This window comes from Myotis nattereri (genome assembly GCF_964212035.1).
Source record: "Myotis nattereri genome assembly, chromosome: 1".
In the NCBI taxonomy this organism is placed as follows: Eukaryota; Metazoa; Chordata; class Mammalia; order Chiroptera; family Vespertilionidae; genus Myotis; species Myotis nattereri.
The window spans coordinates 158868559-158884943 of NC_138075.1; the positions used below are offsets into that span (position 1 = coordinate 158868559).

At 40.2% G+C, this 16385-nt stretch overlaps 1 long non-coding RNA gene across 1 annotated transcript in view; it reads right to left on the reverse strand.

Annotated features, from left to right (window-relative positions):
* Positions 1-11754, reverse strand: part of LOC308515004 — a 57521-nt gene extending 45767 nt beyond the window's left edge. Inside the window, exon 1 of the long non-coding RNA XR_013995631.1 lies at positions 11526-11754. This is a non-coding gene — a long non-coding RNA (uncharacterized lncRNA). The remainder of the gene's footprint in view (positions 1-11525) is intronic.
* Between the last annotated feature and the right edge of the window lie 4631 nt (positions 11755-16385).

Genomic DNA, 16385 nt, shown 5'->3' on the forward strand with positions numbered 1-16385 from the left:
TAAATAAGTTCTAATTAAATTAAAGTGTGTGTTTTTAACTCCATGAAATGTTGCCCTTTTTTCACCCATGCCATCTGGCAGTTGATACCACCACTACAATGAAATTGCTTTGCGAATAGCCTTCAACTTGCTATTTCTGTTTCTTTCTTTTTTTAACATATGTTTTCATTTAATAATTATTTATTGTTGAAAGTATTACATATGTACCCTCGTTTTCCCCCATTGACCCCTTCCAGCCTGCCACCACTACACCCCACCCCTCACCCCCTGCCCTAGGCCTTCATCACCCTATTGTCTGTGTCTATGGGTTATGTATATATGCATAGAAGGTCTTTGGTTGGTTACCTCCCATCCACCCACCCTCCCCCGCCTTCCCTCTGAGATTCTGCACTCTGTTCTATGCTTACATGTCTCTGGATCCACTCCGTTCATCAGCTTATTTTATTACTTAGATTCCACATGTGAGTGAGATCATGTGATACTTTCTCTGACTGACTTATTTCGCTTAGCATGATACTCTCCAGGTCCCTCCATGCTGTCACAAAGGGTAAGAGATTTTTCTTTTATATTGCTGCATAGTATTCATGGTATAAATGTACCACAGCTTTTTTATCCACTCATTTCCTGATGGGCACTTAGGTTGTTTCCAGATCTTAGCTATTATAAATTGTGCTGCTATGAACATAGGGGTGCATACATTCTTGTTGATTGGTGCTTTGGGTTTCTTAGGATATATTCCTTGAAGTGGGATCACTGGGTCAAATGGCAGTTCCATATTTAACTTTTTGAGGAAACTCCATACTGTTTTCCATAATGGTTTCACCATTCTACATTCCCACCAGCAGTGTACTAGGGTTCCCTTTGCTCCACATCCTCACCAGAAATTATTTTTGCTAATTTGTTGATGGTAGCCATTCTGACAGGTGTGAGTTGATACCTCATTGATGTTTTAATTTGCATTTCTCTGATGATTTGCATCCTTTTGAGGATTTGTTTTTATATATCTCTTGGCCATCTGTATGACCTCTTTGGAGAAGTGTCTATTTAGGTCCTTTGCCCATTTATTAATTGTACTGTTTGTATTCCTTTTATTAAGTTGTATGAATTCCTTATATATTTTTGATATTAACCCTTTATCAGATATATCATTGCCAAATATGTTCTTCCATACAATGGGCTCTCTTATCATTTTGTTGATCATCTCTTTTGCTGTGCAGAAGGTTTTTTTTTATTTTTTATTTTGATGTAGTTCCATTTATTTATTTTCTCCTTAGTTTCTTTTAGTAGATGTATCTGTAAACATATTGCTATGAGAGATGTCTGCCAATGGTTTCTTCTAGGATTTTTTTTTTGGTTTCACAACTTATATTTAAGTCTTTTATCTATTTTGAGTTCATTCTTGTGTATGGTGTAAGTTAGTAGTCTAGTTTCATTTTTTTTTTTTTTTGCTTGTATCTGTCCAATTTTCTCAACACCATTTATTGAAGAGACTGTCTTCACTCCATTGTATGTTCTTGTATCCTTTGTCAAATATTAATTGAGTGTAATGGATTGGGTCAATTTCTGGGTTCCCTGTTCTGTTCCATTGATCTATAAGCCTGTTCTTGTGCCAGCACCAGGCTGTCTTCATTACAGTGGCTTTGTATTATAGCCTGAAATCTGGTATAGTGATTTCTCCAAATCTGGTATAGTGATTTGTTTTTCTTTCTCAAAATTGCTGCAGATACAACTTAAAGAAATAGAAAGAGAACAACAAGAATATACCAGAGTCAGTAGAAGGAAAGAAGTAGTAAAGATTAGAGCAGAAATAAATAATAAAGAGACTTAAAAAAATACAAAAAGTCAAAGCAACCAAGAACTGTTCTTTGAAAAGACAAACCAAATTCATAAACCATTAACCAAACTCATCAAGAAACAAAGAGAGAGGACTCAAATAAATAAATAAAATGAGAAATGAAAGTGGAGAAGTAACCACTGGCATCACAGAAATACAAAGGATTGTAAGAAAATACTATGAACAGCTATATGCCAACAAGCTGGGCAATGTGGATGTAATAAAAAATTCCTAGAAAAATACAACCTCCCAAAACTTAATCAGGAGGAATCAGAAAACCTGAATAGGCCAATAACAACTGATAAAATAGGAGCAGTAATCAAAAATCTCTAAGCAAGCAAAAGCCCAAGTCCTGATGGCTTGACAGGGGAGTTTTACCAAACATTCAAAGAAGAACTAACACCTATACTCCTCAAACTACTTCAAAAAATTGAAGAGGAAGGAACATTTCCAAACTCTTTTTATGAAGCCAGCATTATCCTAATTCCAAAACCAGATAAAGACACTACAAAAAAAGAGAATTGCAGGCCAATATCCCTGATGAACATAGGTGCTAAAATCCTCAACAACATATTAGCAAATCGCATCCAGCAATATATTAAAAATATCATACACGTGACCAAGTGGGATTTATTCCAGGGATGAAAGGCTGGTACAATATTCGCAAACAAATAAATGTGATACATCACATAAATAAATTGAAAGACAAAAATCACATAATCATATCAATAGATGCAAAAAAGCATTGGACAAAATCCAACACCCTTTTTTGATAAAAACTCTCAGTAAAGTGGGAATAGAGGGAATATGTCTCCAAATGATAAAGGCCATATATGACAAAACTACAGCCAAAATCATACTCAATGGGCAAAAACAAAAACTATTTCCCCTAAGACAGGAACAAGACAGGGATGTCTGCTTTCACCACTCTTATTCAACATAGCACTGGAAGTCCTAGCCACAGTGATCATACAAGAAGAATAAATAAAAGGCATCCAAATTGTAAAGGAGGGAGTAAAACTGTCATTATTCACAGATGACATATTGACATAGAAAACACTAAATACTCCACCAAAAATCTACTAAATTAAATAAATTAATTTGGCAATGTAGCAGGATACAAAAGCAACACCCAAAAAACAATGGCTTTTTTATACACCAATAATGATTCTCAGAAAGAGAAACTAAACAAGCAATTCCATTTACCATGACAACAAAAAAATTAAGATACTTAGGAATAAACTTAACTACGGAGGTAAAAGACCTGTACTCAGAAAACTACAGGATGTTGAAAAAAGAGATAGAGCCGAAACCGGTTTGGCTCGGTGGACAGAGCGTCGGCCTGCGGACTGAAGGGTCCCAGGTTCGATTCCGGTCAAGGGCATGTACCTGGGTTGTGGGCACATCCCCAGTAGGGGGTGTGCAGGAGGCAGCTGATCGATGTTTCTCTCTCATCGATGTTTCTGACTCTCTATCCCTTTCCTTTCCTCTCTGTAAAAAATAAATAAAATATATTAAAAAAAAAAAAAAAAGAAAAAAGAGATAGAAGAAGATATAAACTAGTGAAAGAATATACCGTGTTCATGGATTGGTAGGATCAACATCATTAAAATGTCCATACCACCCAAGGCAATCTACAGATTCAATGCAGTCCATATTAAAATAGCAATGGCATATTTCACAGAGCTAGGACAAATACTCCAAAAATTTATATGGAATAAAAAAATACCCCAAATACTTGCTATTTTGTATTAATATTGTCTAGTCTATTCCAGTTCCGATTATAAATATTTGCAATCTTTGCAGAATTGGATGTCCTCAAGTAATCCAAATCATCTTGCTTAAATTATTTTATCCCACTTTGTTCCATATTCCTTCTTGCTGCTGGTTTCATTGCTCAATCTGTCACTTGAGTTCCTCCTCCTTTGCCATCCCAGGAATCCTTCTCTGATTTTCTGGCATTCTCTTGAAGATCTCATTATGTGCTTTCTGTTACAGGCTCATGATTTTCATCACTATGTTTCTCCACTGCTCACTTACCTGAGAGCTAAACCCAGAGAAATTGGCCATCTTCCCTACTCTTTCCAACCAAGTTTCTGATTAAACATGTTCCAAGCGGCCTCGCCATCTTCCTGACTATGCTAAACTTGAAGCTCCCTGCAGCCTCCACAGAATGAATAGTGCTGCTAGCCACCTCTTATCTAAGTGAGAAGTCACCGCTCCTCTTTGGCACCGAATGGTTCTGATACTATTCAAAGAGCTCCATGTCATTCTGTTCTGTCCTTGGTTGGTATAGGGATTGCAGTTTCCTTGGGCTTTTACTTTCACTTAACTTTCTCAAAATACAATGTCTTATAACTGATTTGTAAGGAATTTGCATTGCTTCTTTCCAATATGCTCTGCAAAGTTCTAGCAGCCAGTTTAACCAGGTGATGCACTTTTCTATAAAATGTTCTAGTTCTTTACATATGTCTCAAACTCAGGTATTTTCATTTACATTTTCCATGGCTTACATTGTTCTCTGGTTATATCTTGTTTGTTATTATACCTATTAGAGGAGTAATGTATACTTTCAGTTCAGAAATAGAAATTAATAGTTTCCCATTATAAAATGACAATGATACTTTGTACATCACCTGTTCCCAGCACCTCTATTAAAGGGACCATGATGTTTAATGATTTGAGCCAACTCTCATATGGGCTGCCTTTCTCTTCGGAATAGAATTCACTCTGAAAGTGTAGTCCATTTGTAGTATGTTTGCTTGTCTATAAGTGCCCATCTGCAGATGAGTGGATTAAAAAACTGTGGTACATCTACACAATGGAATACTACACTGCAGTTAAAAAAGAAGGAATTCTTACCATTTGAAATAGCATGGATGGAACTGGAGAACATTATGCTAAGGGAAATAAGCCAGTCAGAGAAAGATAAATATCTCATGATCTCATTCATTTATGGAATATAATTAACAACATAAACTGATGAACAAAAACAGATCCAGAGACAGAAGCATCAATCAGATGCTCAAACCTCAGAGGGAAGGTAGGGTGGAGGGAAAGGGGAAAGATCAACCAAAGGACTTGGATGCATGCATATAAGCATAACCAATGGACACAGACACCAGGGGGGTGAGGGCATGAGTGGGGGGTGAGGGGGCAATGGGGGGATAAGGACACATATGTAATAACTTAATCAATAAAGAAATTAAAAAATAAATAAAAGAAAAAGAGATTTTTAAATTAAAAAAAAAGAATGTGGCAGGCAACAAGATAGACATGACCAATGGAAGTTTAAAATATTCTTCTGGTATTTGTTCTATCCTAGGCTAAATATCAATTTCTGAGATGATCTGATTGTAATTTACACTAGAGGCCCAGTGCACAAAATTTGTGCACTGGGGAGGGGGGGGTCCCCCAGGCAGCCTGCATCCTCTCCAATCTGGGACCCCTTGAGGGATGTCCGACTGCCGGTTTAGGCCTGATCCCTGGGATCAGGCCTAACCGGCAGTCGGACATCCCTCTCACAATCTGGGACTGCTGGCTCCCAACTGCTCACCTGCCTGCCTGCCTGATCACCCCCTAACTGCTCCCCTGCCAGCCTGATTGACGCCTTACTGCTCCCCTGCCAGTCTGATTACTCCCAAACGCCCTCTTGCTAGCCTGGTCACCCCTACTGCCCTCCCCTTCTGTCCCAGTCACCCCTAACTACCCTCCCCTGCTGGCCATCTTGTGGCTGTGGGCACCACCATCTTTGAGGCCATGGCAGTTAATTAGCATATTCCCTCCTTATTGGCTGTGGGTGCCGCCATATTTGCGACAGCATGAGGTCAATTAGCATATTCCCCTCTTTATTAGATAGGATACCCAGACTATACTGTCCACAACCCTGTATGTACTTGTTTCCAAAGAAAATGATTGTGAAAATCTCTTAATATCTGGAAGTCTATGTGTGTGTATTTTTTATTGATTTTAAAGAGGGAGGGAAAGAGAGAGAGAAGAAGAAGCAGAAGAAGCAGGAGGGAGAGAGAGGGAGAGAGAGAAAGAGAGACATCTATGTGAGAGAGAATATCGATTGGTTGCCTTCCATATGTGCCCTATAGGTATAGAACCTACAACCTAAGTATGTGCCTTGACCTGGAACCACACCCAACATCTTCTGGTACACAGAGTGATGCTCCAACCATGAGACATACCAGCTAGGGCTGTGTGTGTATTTTTAAAAACTGAAATTAATTTTTTCATAAATTTAATAAAATTAATTTAACAATGGAAATATTATTCAAAAGATAACCAAAGAGTAGTAAACCATTTTTATGACAGTGGTAAGATATTTTTCTGGTTAATCAGATTAAAGGGATTAATAATGACAGCGATGTGTTAGAGTAAATGTGAGCATTTTCTCAGAATTCTATTGAAATTAACAAAAACATTATTCATTGACTGTTATAGTTATTAAGACATCAGGGTCACAATATAACATCCATTAGTCAGTGTTTTGCAGCCACAAAGACAAAATAATAAAATCACACTGAACACAGTTGATTTAGAATGAGGGAGACATTTACCAAAAACAATAAAAATAATTTAAAAATATTCAATAAGTTTGAGAAATATTTCATTGTCAATTATAACACAAAAGGTAAAATGTATTATACTTAAGAAATCAACTAGCATTACCCATGCTGATGTTAAGTTTCTCTGAGCACAAACATTTACTAAAGACTATTCCTTCTCTAAAATTCAGTGTCAGGGCTTTTTATTTGATTAAGACTAATATTCTGCTAATTGTAATTAGCAATGAGAACCATAAAAATATTTTTTCTTCTTCATTTAAAATAGATATTTTCAGCCCAGCTGTTGTGGCCCAGTTGTTGACCATCAACCTATTAACCAGGAAGTCACAGTTTGATTCCTGGCCAGGGCACATGCCTGCGTTGTGAGCTTGATCCCCAGTGGGGGGCTTGCAGAAAAAAGCCAATCAGTAAATCTCTCTCATGACTGATGTTTCTATTTCTCTCTCCATTTCTCTTCCTCTCTGAAATCAATACAAATATTTAAATTAAATAAAATAAAACAGATTTCCAGAATATAGACCAACATGCGCTGCTCTGTGCATATTTGTATAGTATCTAAAACTAGAGGCCCTGTTCATGAAATTCATGCACTCAGCAGAGGAGGGGTCCCTAGCCAGGCCTGTGCCCTCTCACACTCCAGGGGGATGTCTGATTGCTGGCTTAGGCCTGGGAGCAGGCCTAAGCCGGCAGTCAGACATGCTTAGCGCTGCCATAGAGAGGCTCCCACCACTGCCACTGTGCTTGCCAGCCATGAGCCTGGCTTAGGGCTTCTGGCTGAGCAGTGCTGCCCCTGTGGGAGTGGACTGACCACCAGGGGGCAATTCCTGCATTGAGTGTTTGTATCCTGGTGGTCAGTGTGTGTCATAGCAACCAGTTGTTCCACTGTTCAGTCAATTTGCATATTATCCTTTCATTATATACTAGAGGCCCAGTGCAAAAAATTTGTGCATTGGGGGGTCCCTCAGCCAAGCCTGTGCCCTCTTGCAGTCTGGGATCCCTCAGGGGATGTCCACCTGCTGGCTTAGGCCTGCTCCCCGGGAGATCAGGCCTAAGCTGGCAGTCAGACATCCCTCTGGCAGCCCGGGAGCCCTCGGGGGATGTCCACTTGCCAGCGGGGAGCAGGCCTAAGCTTCAGTCGGACATCCTTAGCACTGCTGAGGATGCGGGAGAGGCTCTCACAACCAACACTGCACTGGCATCCATCAGCCTGGCTTGTGGTTGAGCAGAGCTCCCCCTGTGGGAGCACACTGACTACCAGTGGGCAGCTTCTGCGTTGAGCGTCTGCCCCCTGGTGGTCAGTGTGTGTCATAGTGATTAGTCATTCCCAGTCATTCTGCAGTTAGGGTCAATTTGCATATTACCCTTTTATTATATAGGGTAGAGGCCTGGTGCACGGGTGGACGCTGGCTGGTTTGCCCTGAAGGGTGTCCCGGATCAGGGGGGGAGTTCCTGCTGGGGTGCCTGGCCAGCCTGGGTGAGGGGCTGAGGACCGTTTTCAGACTGGCCACCCCCCCTTCAGGGTGGGGGTCCCCACTGGGGTTCCTGGCCAGCCTGGGTAAGGGGCTGAGGGTTGTTTTCAGGCTGGCCACGCCCCAGGCAACCAAGCTCCCAGCCTCTCCTTTTGGGCTGGAAGCAGGTATCTGGGATTTATTTATCTTCTATAATTGAAACTTTGTAGCCTTGAATGGAGCCAGGGCCAGCCAGGGCAGGCAGGAAGCTTGGCTTCCTACATCAACGGGGGCAACCCAAGCCTCCTGCTTGCTCCAGCTCCGTGGCCGCCGCCATCTTAGTTGGGTTAATTTGCATACTTGCTCCTGATTGGCTGGTGGGCGTGGCTTATGGGTGTGGTGGAGTGGTGGAGTGATGGTTAATTTGCATGTTTCTCTTTTATTAGTGTAGGCTAGAGCCTGATGCACAACATTTGTGCATGGGTGGGGTCCCTAGGCTTGGCCGGAGATCAGGGACTATTAGGGCCATCTCACCAAGTCTCAATTGGTGCCAGGCTGTCTGGGGCCTGCCAGCTGCTGGATGGGCTCTGCCTATCAGGGCCTGACAGATTGGGGGAGAGACAGGGAGGGGCCATGGGAGGTTTGCCGGCTTTTGGGAGGCACTGGTGGAGGTTGGCTGGCCATGGGAGGTTGTCTGTGGGAGCAAACTTACCACCTGGGGAAGCTCCTGTGTTGAGCGTCTGCCCCCTAGTTGTCAGTGAACACCATAGCAACTGGTTGACTGGCCATTTCACTAATTCCAGTCATTCTGGTTGTTCAGTCGTAATGGTTGCTTAGGCTTTTATATATAGAGAATATTATTTAAGTGTTATGTTACAATGATACCAAATTATTTAATATTACCATCCTATATAATAAAAGCCTAATATGTTAAGTTCCCGGTTGTCCAGTCATCTGTTCGATCAATCAAAGCATAATATGCTAATGATATGCTAAGGCTGCTTAACCGCTCGCTATGACATGCACTGACCACCAGGGGGCAGACAATCGACTGGTTGACCAGTCGCGATGATGTGCACTGACCACCAGGGGGCAGACACTGACTGGTAGGTTAACTTGCTGTTGGGATGCAGCTGATTGGGACTGAGCAAGATGGGTTGGACATGCCCTGGAGCCCTCCTATGGTCCCTTCTTGGCTGGCCAACTTCCCACATCCCTCCCAGGCCCCAATCGTGAATCAGTGGGGTCCCTTGGCCTGGCCTGTGCCCTCTTGCAATCTGGGAACCCTCGGGGGATGTCAGAGAGCTGGTTTCAACCCGATTCCACAGGCCAGGCCGAGAGACCCCACTGGTGCACAAATTTGTGCACCAGGCCTCTAGTATTAGTCATAAAAATTTGTAACTATAAAGTGAGATACCAGTTTAAAAGAACCATTATCATTTTTTCAGCTCTATGTATTTTTTCTTCTCTATAATTTTTTCTTCTACATATTTTCAGCTCTACATATCTTTCTGGCCCTCTTTTTTAAAAGAAAACTATTTAGAAAATGTCACGTGAAATTACAGAATGCTTCAGGAAAATAAAATCTCTTTTCAATTAAATCTTTTGAAAAATATACACATCACACTTTCCAAGTCAAGGCATGAGTTGGTTTTATTGCATTTTATGCTGTGACAAAGTACCATAATTAGTACGTTGGTGTAATTTACCACTGCTTCATTAAAGCTGATTGCCTAACTACCTGGGAAGTTAACACGGCTTCTGGAGTACTTGACCTACCTTATATTTCTACCCTACCCTACAGCTGTTTGTGGGAGTTCAACAAAGGCATTTGTTGCAGAAAAAGAAATAATCCAGATAAAGGTTTTAATACAAGAAAAATATGTCCTTTTGTTATTTGCTTCCGTGGTTCTTTCAATTTTTAGTGGGTTGGATTTTATGATGAGACCTCAATGACTACATAGAGGTCTGGTACTCTGTTAATTTTTTACCCATTTATGAAACTAAATCATGTATATTTAATTTATATTATTAATCATTTCTCTTCTTAAAAATCTGACTTAAATTAAAATTAAAAAAAAGAAAAAAAATCCCCCCCCCACCAATGTTCATGTCCCAACCCCTGAATCCTATGAATATATTACCTTATATGACAAAAGGCGCTTTGCTGTAACTCACCTCATCTCAGGTAAATTGGGTCAAGCATATCAGAAGTAACATATGACAGTAAGTTCACATTGTTTCATTTATCTAACCCAGTGGTCAACAAACTGCGACTCGCGAGCCACATGCGGCACTTTGGCCCCTTGAGTGTGGCTCTTCCACAAAATACCACGTGTGGGCGTGCATGTACAGTGCGATTGAAACTTCGTGGCCCATGCGCAGAAGTCGGTATTTTGTGGAAGAACCACACTCAAGGGGCCAAAGAGCCGCATGTGGCTCACGAGCCACAGTTTGCTGACCACTGATCTAACCAGTAAAATAGGAGAGTCTAAATATATTTATAAAGTTCATTAAAGTCCATTAAGTCATATCCATTCTTGATTTTCAGGGTTCTACAAGTTATGCAGAAATAGTGAAGTTCATTTAAATGGCTTGAGGTAGGGATAAGAAAATTTTTTAAAAAATATAAAAACTAAGAGACAAAAGTAGATTAAATGCTGTTGTGTCAATAAGAGTAACTTTCATGATTTCTTCCGTTGCAAAGAACCATGTGCATTTTGTCTTTTACTCGCCAATCACCCCACCCCCCAACTAAGTGACAGGAAACATCCATCAGCATGGAACTCATGGTAAAGCATTAGAAGGATCTAGCAAAAATCCAAATCTTAATAGGAGAACCAATGCTATGTACCATTACAGAATCAGTGCTTCAGATCAGGAGGCAAACCTATAGATAGCGCATACTACATGCACGCTTGAAATAACGTTAGTACCAATGTAGTCAGTCTATAACAGCCTCATCTGAAATGAACATTTAGAAAACAACCAAAAAAACTCATTGTAAATTCTGGGTAAGCGATTTACATTCTGACAGAAGGGTGGGCTGTATGGTGTGCTGCACATTAAGGAACAGTTTTACGTTTGTTGCTAAAATTAAAGTGGTTTTCTATTGGACTCACCTGAAGTTAAATTGGAAAAGTAGACCACATTTATCTATACGATTTTTAGATCTTTCTCCAAATCATAAATATGAAAATGAACACTTTGGATTTGGTTGCAAAGGCTGTTTGCATTAATATTTGATCCTTCTGGGAAGTGTCTGGTGTTATGGAATCTTCTTTCTAGGCCCTCTATCCCTTGAATAATTCTCAACACTACATGCTCAAAAAAGAGATATCAAAGGAGAAGTAAAAGCCCTGGTATATTGACATTCCCATTATTCCTGGAAATTTCAGTGTTTATGAATTAAAGGAAAAGTCAGGAGAGAATGTGTCTTGGGAGAGAGGACAGGACAGTAAGGAATGCAACGGACAGCAGTAAGCAGGGAACAATAGCAAAAATACAAATAATAATAATAACTATAATTATTATTCAGCTTTAGAAAAAGACAAAAACAAAAGGAAAAACACCCAACCACTAATCAGACCCCATTACCAGGAGCTGTGGTGAAGCAATTAAAATGGAAGGGAATTACATGCAGATGCTCCAAATAAAAATGTAGAATACCTTTCCACTGATGATTTTTAGTTTTCAGGACAAGTGAGACCCAAGCTGCAGACAGAATGGTCCCAGCATGCTTGTTGCCTTTTTTTGTTTGCACAGTAGCTGTCAATTCCAGGCTTGCAGGTAGTGGAACCCAGCAGGAAGAAGGGGCGGGACCCAACGATGCAGACTGAACTGAGAGCAAATTTAAATTACTGAGCCTTTTTTCCCCTTTTTTATTTTTCTACTCTGCGACAAACTGAAAAGATTCCAGCACGCTAATTTAACCACCCTGCTTCTTCTTTACTTTCCCCCCACCCCTGCTTCCAGGATAATTAAAAGAGAAACCTGTAAAGGCAACATTCCTGGGAGCGAGTTGGTGCTGCAACGTGCTGGTAAGAAAACGAATTTAATTTTTAAAAATCTTTTCTTTTGCTTTTTATTTTTTTAAAAGAGCTGAAGGCTTTGTCTGTCTAATGCAGTCATAAGCGTGGCTTCCCTGCCGTGAGGGGTTAGCATGTAATGAAAAGGTGTAATTGCCTGATATGTGACCTTCGCGTCATACTTATAATGGGTGATAACAGCATTCCTGTGTCCCCTGATGATGCTGCTCTCTGCGAATTGACTGGCTGCCCAGTTGCAACAGGGCTAAGATTGTCACACTGTGGCAATTTGTTGATCTTTTAGGGTTGTCGTTTCAGTGTCCTGTCAGGGAGAATTCTTGAGTTGTCCAAGTTACTTCCTTGCAGGGGTGTTATGGGTTTTAATAGGTGTGTGAGAGACCATAACTGTTTCGTTGTTTACTTATCAAACAGGAAGTGTAATGATGGAACTTTTTTTAAGTTACACTGTATTGTCCAAGACTTCCTGAGCACAGATAAAGAAACAGACTAAAGTGAGTGCTGAGTAAAGGTATTTTAATACCTTTCATCTGGAACTAGCCGGGAGTTGATTAGACAGTCAACTGTAGAGAACCTAGATCATTAGGGACTTTGAACTTGGGATACTAACTTTATTCTTTAAAAGGACTAATTTTAATTCAACCCAATTAAATCCAACAAGTATTTCTGTACACTCTGCTTGGCACCGGTACTGACAGAGTTCATGCCTGTTGTTCTGTTATGAGGAGAAACTGAAGCTAGATGGTGTAAATTTTCAGAAACTAGCTATTTTCACTACTGTTAAAGCTGATCAAGCCATTTAAGAAACACTTCAAAATGCATGACTGTTGACTATGAGATTAAGTTCAGCAGGTTAAATCTCTTACCATCTATTCCTTTTGTGCATGTAAATTTTGTTGATGTCAATTTGCAACTATGGTCAGTGAATTTTCGACTGCGTTATAATATTATAAAGAAGAAAACAGGAATCTTCTCTTTCTTGCAAACCAAACATGTCATTTGAGAATATATCCATGTGGCAAACTTTTTTTTTGAGATTACCCAGATTCTATCTTCATAAGCTAGTAGACACATGGAAAGATTTAGACTTGTCAATAAGTTTGCTTGGATTTGTGTCAAGAATCTTAGGAACAGCCTGGCCAATGTAGACTTATGATCCAGGTCACAGTTAGATTCCCGGTCAAGGCACATGCCTGGGTTGTAGGCTGAGTTCCCAGTAGGAGGCAGCTGATCAATGATTCTCTCTCAGCATTGATGTTTCAATCTCTCTCTCCCTCTCCCTTCTCCTCTTAAATAAATAAAAATAGATTTAAGAAATGAACCTTTGGAACAAAGATATTCTCTTCTCTTCTCTTCTCTTCTCTTCTCTTCTCTTCTCTCTCTCTCTCTCTCTCTCTCTCTCTCTCTCTCGCTCTCTTTAAAAACACATAAAATGTCAAGGGATATTTTCTGTTGTTCTCCAGTGTTTATAAACTATGATAGTTTGGTGTTGCTTTTTAATAGATAATTAAAAATGTAATGGGAGAGCATAAAAAAAATGCAGGTACCAATTGTCCATTAGCAATGTTTTCTGAAGAAAAAGCCTCCTATGAATGTGGGAAGATTGGATGCCATTTGCATCTGATCGAGAATGTGGCATTCCATACACTGGTAAAATCTGACTGCTAGACTCTGTAGCTATTCTAATTGTGTCATTTTTACACTTAACAGCTCTGCACTGTGCTCTCCTCCCCTGAGTCCTCACCAATGCTCCCAGATCGCTTTAAATGTCTAAAAAGACCTTGGAACATTAGAAAGTGTCAATTGTTAGAATAATTTCTGTCTCATACAACAAGAGATAATACTATGGATTTAATAGTTCATTTTTTAAAATCTGTTTTTTATCTACCAGTAACTGTCTACTAGGGACATTTCAGTTATAATTGGAATAAATGGTTGCCCAGTAACAAGCAAGTAACTCTGAAGCTACTTTCCATAGAATCAGTGACTAGAAATAGCTACAAAGAGCTAAATGCAAGTCAAATCACAGCACGTTGCTTTAATTTTTTAAAGATTCACTCCAATTTTACCTTTCTACTTAAACTCTTAAATGTTCTACTCAGTTTCTAATTGACCAAAATCTCATGTGTGAAAAATAAAGGCCAATAAACCTTTGGGGGAGGGTGTCTTCCTGATTCAAAATAAGAATGAGTGCAGATAAGCAGAACCTCTCAAACTAGGAGTGGTAACAAGATTCCGGGCTAGCAATACCACTATATGGGAAGAACTGCCATCATCTCTTACGGAACGTAATGTGAAATTATGGGTTTCACTGTAGGACTCTGTCATTTGAACCAGTAATCAATCCATAATACTATAGATTGCTGCAGTTATATTCTTTCCCCATTAATAAATATTGAATAACACCAAAGTTACTTTCGTTAGATTTTATCCTATTTTTTTAATAGAAAAGGAATCAGGAATAAGCGCAGATTCTGATATCTAAGCATAAAGAATATCAGATTATCGTTTCTTCCTCCCTCTCTGAAGTGCTCTGACTTTACAATCTGAAGAGCAAAATTCTTTCACAGTAGTTCTGCATTTGTCATTTAGCCCTTGTGGCGTTGGGGACTAGTTTTCACCTTCTAATTGCACAGGTGTTGAAATGGAATATGCCTTATGGAGAGAGTAAACAGTTATTTTACACAGACATACAAACAGACAAAATTGCACATGATGCCAGAATGAAAATACAAAGTCACCATAAAAATACAAAGTAATGCTTTCTGAAAATATGACACTTAATATTTGCTCAATTTATTATAAATGTATACTGAGTGTCAATCATGTTAACCTATGGGAAATTGAAAAATGAAAAAGCCATATATTGCCCATCAAGAGAATGACCATGTAGTAGATATTCAACTGGTAAATTAGAAAGTGTGCTTTAATTAAGTAGCCCATGATGAAAATAGTATTGTTTTAGGCTCTCTGGATCATGAGAAATTAAAACATATTGCTTCTAACCTCTCAGAACTGGCATATTCTTTACTTCCCACCTTTGCTTCAGTTCTTTTTCAATGGCATATGTATTTTCTATTGTGTTTTTTTAAAAAAATATTATTGTACAAAGAGTCTTAGTATCTGTATTTTTTTAATATAAAAGAAAAGAAGCAAGAGCCATTTGCTTAAATATCAGTATATATCCATCCTAATCCCTAATTATCCACGGATACGTTGCTTAATCTTCTTAGGCCTCTGTCTCCTCATCTTTACAAAGAGGAAGTGGCCCCATCCAACAGTAAAATGTTTTTATTCCATCTAGCTGAACATGGGTGACTTTAAAGGAAGATAAAGAGTATGTTACTTATGTGGCTTAGTGGTTTAAACAAAGTACAAGGGAATTATCAATGAATGAACTACAAGTCCTAGCCTCTGCATTTGTGCAGAGTTGATATGTGCTTATGCCAGTCCTTGATTTCAATACCTATTCTCTCTATGCTGACGTGGTCATGCTCACAAGACCAGAGAGAAACATTGCAATGGAACAACAATAATGTATATAAAGAATGAAAATGCTTCCACATGTGACCCAAGAAAATAAAAATAATCTCTCTCTCCTTAAAACTAAAATGTATAGCAATGCTTTTCTTTTTTAATTTATGTAACACTAGAGGCCTGGTGCATGAAATTTGTGCACAGGTAGGGTCCCTAAGCCTGGCCAGCAACCAGGACTAATCAGGTTCCCTGCCTCCCAGCCTCCCCGCTTCCTCTTTCCCTCACTCCCTTAGCACCCCGCCATCGCCACTGGTCACCCACCATGTTCCACACTGCCTCTGGTGTTCAGCACACATCATAGCAAGCAATTGCACTCCCAATCTCCCGCTCGAACTCCCGAGGGGACACTTTGCATATATTAGCCTTTTATATATATACTAGGAGCCCGGTGCACAAAATTTGTGCACTGGAGGGGGGGTGTCCCACAGCCCAGCCTGCACACTCTTTAATCTGGAACCCCTCAAGGGATGTCTGACTGCCCACTTAGTTGGACATCCCTCTCACAATTCAGGACTGTTGGCTCCCAATCGCTCGCCTGCCAGCCTGCCTGATTGCCCCTAACTGCTTCTGCCTGCCAGCTTGATCACCCCATAACCACTCCCCTGCCAGCCTGATTGATGCCTAACTGTTCCCTTGCTGGCCTGATCGCCTCCAACTGCCCTCCCCTGCTGGCCCAGTAACCCCCAACTGCCCTATCCTGCTGGCCTGGTCACCCACAACTGCTCTCCCCTACAGGCCATCTTGTGGCAGCCATCTTTTTAAAAAATATATATTTTATTGATTTTTTAGAGAGAGAAAGGGAGAGGGATAGAGAATTAAAAACATCAATAAGAGAGAGACACATCGATCAGCTGCCTCCTGCACACCCCCCAATGGGGATGTGCCCGCAACCAAGGTACATGCCCTTGACCGGAATCGAACCTTGGACCATTCAGTCTGCAGGCCG